This window comes from Coffea eugenioides, chromosome 5 (assembly GCF_003713205.1).
Source record: "Coffea eugenioides isolate CCC68of chromosome 5, Ceug_1.0, whole genome shotgun sequence".
Lineage (NCBI taxonomy): Eukaryota > Viridiplantae > Streptophyta > Magnoliopsida > Gentianales > Rubiaceae > Coffea > Coffea eugenioides.
Window position 1 is genome coordinate 34,795,441 of NC_040039.1, and position 13,219 is coordinate 34,808,659.

General features: G+C 34.6%; 1 pseudogene; it reads right to left on the minus strand.

Annotated features, from left to right (window-relative positions):
- Positions 1-5,414: 5,414 nt before the first annotated feature.
- Positions 5,415-8,220, minus strand: LOC113771445 (annotated as a pseudogene).
- Between the last annotated feature and the right edge of the window lie 4,999 nt (positions 8,221-13,219).

A 13,219-nucleotide genomic window follows, 5' to 3' on the forward strand; every position in this document is an offset into this window, starting at 1 on the left:
TCGTCCGATCAGGCTTATTGGTACAAAATAAGTGGAAAACGAAGAATCTTCCGATCAAGCTTACTATTTTAGTAAACAAAACTTCCACAAAATTAAATTTGAAAATCACAGCCACCATACTTTTTTTCCTTTTTTTTTCTTTTCTCTTTTGATAGCAACAACCTTGACTTTTGATCGGACTTGTACGAATTCCATGGCCCGGTTGTAGGGAGTGAGGAAGAAGAGGTGAGAGGCGTAGAGAAAAAAACAACCTAGTCGTACTTCCTCTTTGGCTTGAAAAGGGTAATAATTAGGGATCGATTAAGAAATATGGAAACAGCCGGCCATACCAATATGTTATCTATTTGATCAACTAAATTTTGAGGTGTAGAGCACCCATGTTAAACTAGGGAAGTTTTTGGTTCAAAAATCTTCCATTCCAATAGAAATGTAACGAATAAAATGCAACGCTTAATTTTTCGATTTAAGATAATGCTAGTAAAACTCTTATCAGTAGTACAAAATTGTTTGTCTTGAAGTTCGTGACAGGACCTCAATAGAACGTAAAAAATAAAATTCAAAACTCTTATCAGTAGTACAAAATAGTTCTTTTCTTGTTTCTTTTTTGATTCTGAAGTTGGTGCAATTTCTTGGATGAACATTTACTTTCATTCAAGTCACATAAAATGTTTTTTGCCTCACATAACTCATCTTGACAGTTTGATCTTTTTTTTTTTTTTTTTTGCCCTGAACTGCTAATTATTTGCTTAAATCTGGCCTTATATACGAGCTATATTCAATACCAATAACAAATGGAAGATTTTTAATTCTTCCATTAGCATTGACGATAAAATGGACCAAAATATTGTCTCTTGATTCTTTTGACTTGAATGGTTATATTAGTTACTCAAGGATTCACTAACTGCTAATATGGAAACTAATAAATAGGATATCTGTCTTGCAGTTATGGATAGACTTAATCCCAATATGGTAAGTAATAAGTATTGTATCTTTCTTGTAGATTTCCTAATTGCTACTGTAATTGATAAGGATTTTCTATCGGTTGCCCCAATTGAGCAACTTGATGGTGCATCCAATTTACACAAAAAATTATCATGTGAGTGCATCCACTAACATTCGTTGTTCCTTTTGCATTCAAATACTCTTCATATTTAATTTCATTTTTCCAAAAATGGTCTGTCTAATGGACACCTATTAGGATGTACTTCAGTTATTAGAATTTTTAAAAAGTGACATTAACTAAAAAAAGTGCATAAATATAAGAAAGGATAATAATTATTAGTATATGAATATATATAATAAGTTAGGTGAAATTTTAATGTGTTAATGAACATCTGCCAACATTAAAAGGCAAACATTAATAAATGTGTCTAGTATTAAGTTAAACATCTGCCAACCTCAATTGTCCATTTATCTCATGAGACTATTATATTAGGGAAAGAGAGCATGTCCATGCTCAGTTTTCCACTTCTCGATATTATAAAAACCTAGCAAAGAATTTGTACTTCATAATTTGACAAAGTATATAAGGAGACTTTGTTGATGGTTTCCCGAGTAACTTCATTTTGCTGGCCTTTAAGTAGCTTGGAATATGTTGATGAGACATCGGTTTAATGATTAAAGTTAAGGTTTTAGAAATTAATGATCTTTTATTCTAACTATATGTTAGTCTTTATCATACTATTTGTGCAATATTGTTTCACTTGATTGTTTAGTTATAATTCAGGTGCATTAATCCCACCAACATGGGTTTTTAGTAAGCATGCCAAAAATAAAATACTTCAAAAAATAGTTTTGGAATGTGGGTTACATATAATCATATAAACGTCATTGGAAAAGAAACTAGTAGTTCCGAATTTGAGATCAGTACTTACGCCTATCATATATAGCATCGACTCATGCTAAGTCCAAGCCAAACTTCACTACCTAACTTTGTCAAAAAAAGAAAAAAAAAATCCACCACCTAAGATTTCATAATTGGATTATCTCATATGGAAAAAACTGCACAAAACAACCCTCATATTTTGTGTTTTAACTTTTTATTTTATCCTTTGCTTTTAAATTAGGCATGCATTTATATCCCTCACAAAAGTGAAACACACTGATTTGTCCCAAAATCTGATTTTGCTCACTTTTTAACTTGAAATCATGATGGAATCAACGCGGTAACGAATTTTATAGGATGAAAAGGACGAATCAGGGATTTTGACCTACCCATGACTCTAATTTTACTTTTTTCTAATTTTAGTTTATCCTAAACTTCTAATCACTCGAGTCATATCGGATCAAGTATAAAGTTAGAGTCATGGATCGGTCAAAATCTGTGATTTGCCATTTTACTCTAAAATTCATTAGGTGTCGATCTGGTGATGGATTGCAATGAAAAAAGTGATGGGAATTGGATTTTGGACCCAGATTGGCGTATTTCACTTTTAGGAGGGATGCAAATACATCGTTTTAAATGTAATAGATAAATAAAGTAGAACTGCAAAATGCGAAGGACATCCCGTGCATTTTTCCCACATCATATTCCATGAGTTTCATGCATAACAAATTCTGAAGTGATTGAATAAGAATGTGTATCATATCCAAAAAGTGTCATAACATAATCCTTTCAAATTCTCTATCTTTACATAGGTTTGATAAATTTAATACTAGTTTCAGGTCTTTCAACAAATATGGTCATTACGAAGGTGGTAGTAAATCAACTTGGAGATGTGCATAATTGAGTTTGTACAATAAGTTATTGATAAGTGTAAATTGCTTAACTGTTTGTGTAAGTTGATCCAATCTCCACATATCAAATGTTAACCAAAAATGTTAAAAGAAAATTGACCATGTGTAAGAACTTCAGAAAATTCCGGATGCTAAAGTCATCAAATGTACTACTATAACATCCCAGACTTTGAGTTTTAAATTGCTACATCAAAAAGTTCAATCCAAGTTATTACTTATTAGACAAATTGTTAGTAGCCCCAACCAAGATGTTATGTACCAATCTATATCCTTTCTCCAAACCTATGTGGTACATGGGGTGTCAGAGTTAACCTTTTAGAATCTTGCATGGCATGATGCTTGTTGATCCATCACAGCCTTTGAGAGCTGACCTATATGAACAAAACAGGCAATTTGCATTCTTGAATGTTGAGATCCTTCACAGTGTTGATGCAACTAATTGAATGGATCGCTGGGCGGTATACAATGTGATTTTCCTGGATACTATATACCATTAGGTGCAACCACATTCAGGGTAAGAAATTTTGTTGAGGGTCAGCAGCCTGTGAAGATGTTCTATTGGGGCCAGTAATCAGCTCAATCCAACCCCTTTTCCCGTAAGATTAATCAACACAACCAAGAAGGTGAGGATGTATAGTTGCAGCAAGAAATGTTTAAACCCCATATCCTTGATTTGGTGTATATATTAGGTTGGTGCAAATTGCGATAGCTCCTTACAAAAGGATCTGACTGTCAAAACCAAATAGTTCACTTGACTACAGAACTAATAGAAAATCTGATTCAGCTTCTAAGATTTCATCCCAGTGTTGCCTAGCTATTCAATTGGCCTTACCCTGGAACGCACTTATGGATTCTCATTTGTTCTTTTGACTGCCTGGATCATGCTGGTGAGTCGTAACATGTTGATTGAGTAAATGCGACTCTAGACTGAAGATGAAGTTTTACTTAGTGAGATGACTCGGCAAATTAGCATTGCAGATTTCATATATAGTTACGATGTTAACTAGCAAACTTTCATTCATAATTCAATAATCAACTGCATTGCATTATTAAGTCAAATCAAAGAATTTTAAGGCAGTTTTGTTTTCCTACCTTCTTATTCTCGAGTGCATGTGATTGAACAAATTAAGCTACATGGTTGAATATTACTGTGGGGATTTCATGATGGACCAGAATGAAAATATCAGGAAAATCCACCAATTTGAAGCGCAACGGATCTTCTGTCCCACACTTTGTGCCACTCTCTGTCCTACTTTTTATTATATTGCTATTTGTCATTCACAAACATCATGTTTTAATTCCTTATTATTTCCTTATGATCCAATAACTATTAATTGAGTAATACACAAAATTTAACAAACTCAAAAAATCAAAATGCATAAAAAATGAGATTTTTTATGAATTTTCTGCTGTATTTTTTAATTTTCTATTATATATTAGATTTTTGAAACTGTTGTATTTATTTTTTACTCAATTAATAGTTATTGGATCATAAGGAAATAAAAAGGAATTAAAATATGATGTTTGTGAAGGAGAAATAGCAATATAATAAAGAGTGGCACAGAGAGTGGCACAGGGTGTGGGACAGAAGATCCGTTGCGAATTTGAAGTAACAGCACCTAAATTTTAGTTGTAGATGGCACCATGACATAGCTACGTCATTGGCATAGATAACTGTTCCCTTCTAATTACCTTCTGCTGAAATTTTTACATGAATTATTGGTTTAAGTATGGTTTAAACCCCATTGCCAAAATGGCACCTACTTCTGCTCCCGTTTCATGTACTAGGAATTATTACCAGTACCTCGATCTGGCTTGTTATCTTGATTACCAATTCAAGGTGAAACCTACACGAACTGATTCTTCATGCCCTACACATTCAAGTTAAGAACATCTTTTGACAGCTCAGTCATTGATTTACAACTTGAAGTACTGCTTCTCAGCTGCCACTAAGGATGGAATTCTAAATTAAATTGACAGAGGGAACTAAAACAAGAAGGTTAAAATTGATCCTCTATCAACAGTAAAATAAGATCATAGAGCTGCTATGCGCAGAACTTTACTTCTTGTTTAAGTATTGGCTTTTTATGATTTTACTCAACAAATTTAAGAAACCTAAAGATGAATTTCCTGTAAAGTTATTCAATCGCTCATCTTGTAAGCTATGAATGTTCCCGCCTTTCTCTAGCACTAAAGAAATAGCAAATGCTGAAATCACAATATCAATCAATGTTGAGCTAAACTAGATCTACAACTATCCAGGACAATGAAGGTGTGCTTTTTAGTGGGGAGATTAATTACCTTGTTGTTAAGTGGTATGCTTCAGCCAATTTGATAATTGGGTGGTAGCCTGTGTATGATATCATGAATGCTTTCAGGAATCAGAATATTCAAACAAATCCAGTGACCTACAATTGAAAGATGATTTCTTGAATATTAGATTTACCTTCACTACTCTAAATTCAGAAGAGTTCATTTGTCAAATAACTTCACAAATTTTACAAGATATGCTATACTTCACAGTTCAAAATTGCCTCTGTTAAAGTAATTTCAGCCTCCTACGCTACATAGTTTTAGCCGTATTTTAAAAGGCCTGGATCGTTTCCTTCTTTTGAGAGAAGGACTAGACCTATGGCCTTCCTTCCTTAGTTTCTTTTCCTCTTTTTTTGTTTTTTTTTTTACTGTGCTTCTTCTTCCTGCTTCGTGTATAATCTCTTCACAACACACTTTGCCCCACAATCTGGAAAATTTGTGAGATCATAATAATGTGGTGCAATTTCAATCAACCACTGTACGTCAATTGCAGTTACCATGCGGACAAAATTCCTTCCAGTTACCATCCGTTCGTTATACATAAGCCATTCGAAGGGTCCAAGTGAACCTTTTGATTGTCTTTCACAGTCAAGTAATCCCCACTGCACTCGAGGTGACCACCAGCATGAAAAAGCCAGCCAACATGGCTTTTCGGATACTAACATAATAGTAATGGCTGCATAATTTGCCATACCTGACCATGATTTGAGATAGTTGCTCTCTTACATTCATCGGCAGCTTTAAGTGCTCTGTAGCTGATAAAATTCTCATAACACCATTCTGGATCCTCCTCATTCTGCTTGTATGCATGGTATACATTCAGAAGAGCGAGATGATCCCCATGAATGTGACTGAATCGAGCTTTGGCTTCATCAGCATTTTTTTTGGCTCTTTGGGACGAATAAAGCAATTTGGTACTGAAAGGATTGTAGCTATATAGAATTTCATTGGAACAATTGAAATGGGGGCTCACAATCAGCATCTTAGCCATCCGTGAATCCAGGGGGAATTCAGTCATGATCTTGTCTAACTCTGCCATGTTCCCATCATCGTCCAAGGCACCCAAGTAATTCAATTCTTCCAATGCCCTTAAGAATGCGTCTGGAGTTGGAGGATCCATGAAACCAAAATCGACCAAGTCATGAATTCCCAGTTGTGTCAAGGTAAGAACAGTATTTGCCAGATCTGATCTGAATATTTCTGGATAAGTCTCCTCCTGGAGGTCATTTTGGATACCTTTCTCAGTATAAAGCCTATAACACTTTCTAGGTTGTGCTCTTCCAGCTCGTTGATTTGCAATTAACTTTGAACCAACAAAGACTCACAATGCTTTCATGGATTGTAAACTTTTTGCTTGGAAAGACCTTGGATCCAAAACATAAATAATACCAACTACGGTCAAAGAACTTTCAGCAATATTGGTTGAAACAATAATCTTCCTTCAAGGAGGACCTCCTTCCTTCAGTGGATCCGGGCCAAGTTCAAATATCTTTTGCTGCATACTAGGAGGAAGTATAGAGTATAAGTATAAAGGCAAGACTTTTGATAAGTGTCTATTTTGTGTACAAATGTGGTATTGTTTTCATATGTTTTTGAGTCATTTTGAGGAATTTTGAAGGCATTATAGCATTAGAATGACAAGACTTATGTATCGAGCTAGTATTAGTTAAGTTCGTGATTTTGTTCGTTTTACTCACCAAAGTTATGTGTTCTTATAGGGTGAAATGATCCAACCTCAATCGGGAGTGAAATGGTGGATTAACCAAGTGATATTAGGAAGATTGAGAAGTCACAACAATGACTAAATGAAGCGAAGCAACTCAAGCACTCGAAAGGATGAAGAGTGGAAAGTGAGAAAAAATAGGGGAAGAGAAACTGCAGCCGAATGCTAAGGATTCAGCCGGTTTCTATCTACAATTTGCAGGCAGCAAGTTACCTTCAATGATCAAAAACAGGGCACTACAAACTCTAGCAAGAAATCATGCATGGATTGACAATCCACACACGGTTTATATACAATCCATGCATGGATTCTTTGCAGCTGCAACTTGGCAATTTGCATGACTTGCTTGTTCACTCTCTATCCTTGATGTCACGTATAGGGATGTATTGCATCAGTATTTGAGGCTTAAGGAGCTTCTTTTGTTGACTCTTCCACAAGAAGAAAAACAAGAATCAGGAGAAGACATAACTTTAGTTTAGTTTTAGCTTCAAGAACAACTTTTTCTCTAGTTTTTCTAGCTTGGCTTAGTTTTACATTTTCTTGAGAAAACTTGAAGAACTCCTGATGCAATTCAATATTTTGATGGCAATGAAGATGATGAAGCTTGGAGAATCCTGTCTCTTCACTTGAATTAGCATTTTCTTCGTCCCCAGTCTCTTTATTGTTAGATTTTTTGTTTAGTTACATTAAAGACTTGAATGAGGATCAGCGCGTGAATTCATTACGTGGATCTAGCTGCGGATCCAATCCAAACAACAACGCTTCGGATCCAATTCGTGGATCTACGGCTCACCCAAATGGATCCAAGAGTAAATTTCATTTTTAAGGGTACATGCGGAAGATTGCAAGTTAATTTCAACAATACTAAATAAGAGAGAAAAGAAAAGTCCTACAAAATTCCATTTTTCTATGATATTTGGCGTAGTTAGTCTATTCAATTTTTTTTTAATTAATCTTTCCTACACTGATAGGGTTGGATAAATGTCACATTATCTGAATTTGAATTTAAACATCAAATTTTGTATATGTGGCATGCATCTAGATCCACTAGTGCATACATTGTCAGTGTATAAAAGACTTACCTTTTTTTTATCCTATTATTAGTTATGGAAACTTAAGAAAAAAGAATTAAATAAGATATTTTTAAAGGACAAATATTAAGTGAGTAAAGGAGTGGACCAAAAAGGGTCAAGAAAATCCTTTACAATCTGATAGTTTCCAATTTATAAGGATTCTTGTAAGGAACTGGTGATCTCGAGAGTTGAACTTATCTAAACTTTTATTCTCCAAAAAACAAAAGCATCCGATCAAGAAATGTTGGCAATATTTTTTCGTCCATTTACTAGTGCACAGAAATGATGAAAAAACCATCCAAACTGCACATATATTTTTTCTGTTCATACAGGCCTAAAACCACTGTAGTAGCTAAAATGATTACCTAAGCCCATTGACGCTTTTACATATTCAATTAGTAGAGTAGACATTAGCAGTGGCCTGGCCTGTTACTACTGCTACTACTATCCTTGTAAATAATGAGGTAACCTATATTGCTAGTAATGATGGTGGACTCATTACCTACAAAATATCTTGTTGGTCCACAAACTATTATGTTTATATACTTTCATAAGTTATTATTTTTATTTTTTTGGTCCTCTAACTTCTAAAAGCACATATTTCTTCTCAGCCTCTGTTTGTTTGGGCTGTTAAGGCCAACAAAAATTGCATCACACTCAATCCATAGGTAAAAACCAAAGGTATGATAAGTTAGAATAGGAAAAGAGATAGTCCTTAGAAAAAGGGCTTTTATTCAATGCAAATATGACCAAATAAATCAAAATAAGGAATTCAATGGAATAAAATATTAGAGAATTTAACACAAAATGGGCCTTGAAGTGACATGGAAATAATCACAAGAGTGAAAAGTTATGTTATGAAAATTTAGATAATTTCGTACCAAAGTCCTTGCCTCTTTGAACTTTCTTATTCCGAGGAATATTTTGATAGGTGATTCCAAAGATATTATAAAGCATTGTAAAATGGTGGTAAACTATCTTATTTTTTAATCTACTCAAATCTAGCAAGATTCATAGAAAATTGAGCATAATTTTGGAATTTACACAAAAACATAAAGTCTAGACGTACAATTTCATCTAAATTAAATCTTGTCTTTCAAGTATAGTTGTTAATCATTGGCCATCGGGGTTGACCGCTAGCAAGTAGTTGTTCCAATGACTGGACGTGTTGGAGGAAGAAGATGATCGAAACTATGTCATTTTGAGATAAATTTTGTTAGGTCGAACCGTTAAAATTGATCCGTGGTTTTTAGAAGTTGAATGACTAAAAGTATACAATTAATATTTAAGATTGCTAAAAATGTTCAAACTTAATATTTCAAGGACCAACCAACCTTTTGGCTGGCTGCTATTTCTTCCTCTTAATCTATTTTAAGAGAATCTTTGACCTTCTAGAAGGGAGCTTTGATAATTTTCTGATTTACAGAAATGTGAAGAATTGAAGAAATTGGAGAACCAGATACATAATAATTGGGGCCGGATTTGGTATGAGAATCTAGAAGGGACATTTTTGAGTTCTAAGTAGATGAGAACTAGGAACCACCTCATGATTTCAACACTGCCAATGGTAGCAGGAAATCGCCCCTAGCCGCTGAATGTCACTTTCAAATCCTAACTGATGAATGATCTCTTAATAGAAAAATTCCTGTATAATTCGTGGATATTTGGCTACAGTCAATAAAATTTATTCCGCTTCTTTGATTGTGAATATAGTATAATGATAAATCAAACACGTTCATGAGATGAGATGAACCTTAAAAATAAACAATCTAAATTTAAATTTAAATAGAAAAAATTAGTAGTTACCATTGGACTCAAATAAGGAACAAGAAAATGCGGAATGTGATCGGTCAAAGAAAAGGGTGAGTAGAAAAAGTTGAGAATCTAGAAGGGACCTTTGATAATTTCCTGATTTACAGAAATGTGAATATAGTATAATGATTAATGAACACGTTCATGAGATGAGATGAACCTTAAAAAAAAAAATAAAAAAATTTAATTTTAATTTAAATACAAAAGATTAGATGAATTTTGGGATTTCAAAATGGTATGTGAGGAAAATAGGATACATGTAATCACCGAGTTCGTGTGCCTTGAGAACGTCTTTGGCTTACAATGAGAAAGAGAAGGTCTTGGGCTACAGCCAGTCAAATTTATTCGGCTTCTTTGCATGAAAACATAGGATAATGATAAATGACCACATTCATGGGATGAGAAAAACCTAAAAAAAAAAAAAGATGAATGCATTGGTTTTTTTTGCAGGGGAGGGGCGTGGAAGAAGGTGACGGAGCGAGATGATTCAAGTGGCTAGCAGAATTTTAGAGTTAGAGATGCCAAAATTAGAGTTAGACGAGATGGTAGGTCAAAAAAACGCGTTAAAAAGTTGCTCATAAAGCAAAATTTTTTTTTTTGGGGAACAATGCTTGATGTATTTCCAAGATGTCGCAGCATGATTGGTAGAATTGACGTTGCAATCCAGTACGCTCTAAGAATAGGACAAAAAATGACATTACGTACTGGTCATCATAAAGTGGAAGGAGTGAGAATCATTTACACGTTGTAATTGATTAAAAATGTTGCAAGAAATTACGCGCACAATACTTACAATTTAGCACCAACAGTTTCGGTAGAGGAACCAAAAAAAAAAAAAAAAAGAGAGAGAGAGAAGATATAGTAGTGCTTTTTGGACACATGTTTGTCCAGTCTTTGGCCCCCAAAAAATCAGGACTAATGTAACTAACTATGTAAGACACGGCAAGGGTTGGTGTGACCACTGCTACAGAAAAGACCATTTTACGAACATGTAAAATAATTACAGAAATCTTTTGATTAGCAGGCAGAGAGATATATATGTATTGTATGTATACCACCATACCATGCATCACCGTCACCACCCTTGCTTGTTTGGTGATTGTAAAAGATTAGATTAGAGCTGGATAACGACATACATCATACTCTTAAGGAGTGAGAATCATTTACACTTTTGATACTTCAATGCTGCATTGTGTATACTTAGTTTAGGAGTTTTGCGATATTCTTCACAATGCCCTTTTGCATGTCCTCATTTAGGAGTTAATTTGATGCTTATTTAGTGCGATTTTTACTAGATTAGACTTCAGGATCTGATAATTAGTATTCCAAGCTTAAACTTTTGATCAGGTGATTGATAAGCTTTAAGATTAGTACTTCCTAATTAGTAATTTTAGTTTTGAATCGCTCAATATATTTTATATGTAAATATCTAATCGAGCTTATAACCATTGTCTTGCTAATATTGTATGCGTTTTTTTTTTTTTTTGTTTATTTCTAATCTAAGCTAATATAAGTAAGATTTGGGCATCCTCATGCTTAAGCGCATCAGCGCGAGGCTAGAAAAAACTAATGAGGTTGAAGAATGGGATACATATAATCAACGACCTATCATGCTTTGATTTGACTAATACGAGTCAACCTAATGCTAAATGCTAATGCTAATACTAATACGGAAAAAATGTTGCGGCAACCTTTTATTCAGGGAACAAAAACTCTATTGACTGTAGCATCAAAGTTAAAAAGTTTTCTATATCGCACCAAACCCATTTTTTGATCTTTTTTTGTCCGCTATAAAACCACATTCCGGCCTACCCGATCGAACCCCAAGTGAGCAAAAAGGGGAGCGTTCTTCCTTTCTTATCTTATACCTAGAAAACTTCCTTTTTCTCTATGCCAATTGAGAGCTCCCAAATGGCAACTGCTGCAAACACAAATTTCTATACCATTAATCTGCGCACAAACTTTAATACTCTCAGATGCTACCATTTTCCAGAATTGCCTAACTTGGTCTCATCCCAGCAGGTTATTTTTGCCTTCATTATCGCAACTTTGCTCAGCTTCCTCCAGATCATGTATCACCACCAACCCGAATCACCTTTCGAAACCCATCAAAAAACGATGCTCTTGGCCATCGGAAGTTTGCTCATGTATTGTTTATCACATGATATCAAACTGAGACTGAAAGTCCGTGAAACTCATCATATGGCGGACTGCTTTTTCCATATTAGCATGGCATTCTTTGGTGCCCTATCCGTGGCCTGCTTACTATCAATCCTCTTCCCTGGGTGGCTCTGCACCCTCCTCCTGTTTATTACTCTAGCCATTTTGTACACACTCAGTTACTTGCCTGGATTCCTGATTCAAACCACCTGGAACTGGTGGCAAGCAGTTACCACTCTACTTCGCCGTGAGCAGCAGCAAAGAGCAGTTACCACTCTACTTCGCCGTGAGCAGCAGCAAAGAACATCACCAGGATCTACAAGGTTTGTTTCAGTTCAACTGCCGCGGATCGCAGAAGATGATATTATAGACCAATTCAATCTGCTTCCTGTTTGATCATCTGGTTATATAGACAATAAAGTAAGAATCCTGACTCTCCTATATGTATGGAAATTTAGCAGTTAGAACAATATTCTGGTCATATACCCCATTTGGTCCAGTCCAATATATATGATTTTATCATTTATGTATACATTTTTTTTGGGGTTTCAACGTACATTTTTCAGGAGACAAGGCCCTAAAAATATCCAGTCCAAGGATTAGTTTGTAGGGGTTTCAAGCCCGCATTTGGTTGCTTGTGAATAGACTAGGCCCTAAAAATATATAAAAAAACGAAAATTTTAGATTTAAAATATGCTAGAAATGTAAAACACAATAAAAATAGATTGTCCAACTGGAATAACACTTTGTTACCAGGTTGATGTTTGGCCTCGTTAGCAAAGAAAAATGGATCCACTTGTAGGTGTTGTTCATAATTTAGATCGTGTTTGGATTTTTAGCATGTGCCCAAAAAAAAAAAAAGGAAAAAAAGTGCAGTGTGATGCTATTGATATTTGAAAGGTCAAAGATGTACGTATTGCATGATAGGATGTACGTCTTGCATGATTTGCATCTCACGTTAGATTTTATATGTACAGAAACAAGAAACTAGAAGCATCAAAAAGTCAACCGTTCCTGCACAATTCTTGATCAATTTATTAATTTCTATTTTTCTATAATATCTAATATTATTATTGTTTTTAAAATTTCCGTTTCTCATCTTTAAACAGGCCGAAGAAGATGTGGGAAGAGATGGGGCATCAAAAATGAAAAGATTTCACCACGAGAAATAGAAACGTGTGGAACAAAAATTATCAAACTCAAAGGCCAAGTTGCACTAAGCTAGTTGAAATTTGAAAATTGATGCATAATTGTTTATGATATTTCTGTTTCGAAGTTTCCTATTGAAACAGTGCTTGTCAACACAATAATTGTTTATCAAAAGTGGGAGGCATCACAATAAATAATTACTTTGCATTGATATCTTCTACACAATCTTTTCTTACAACAAAATACACAGTTG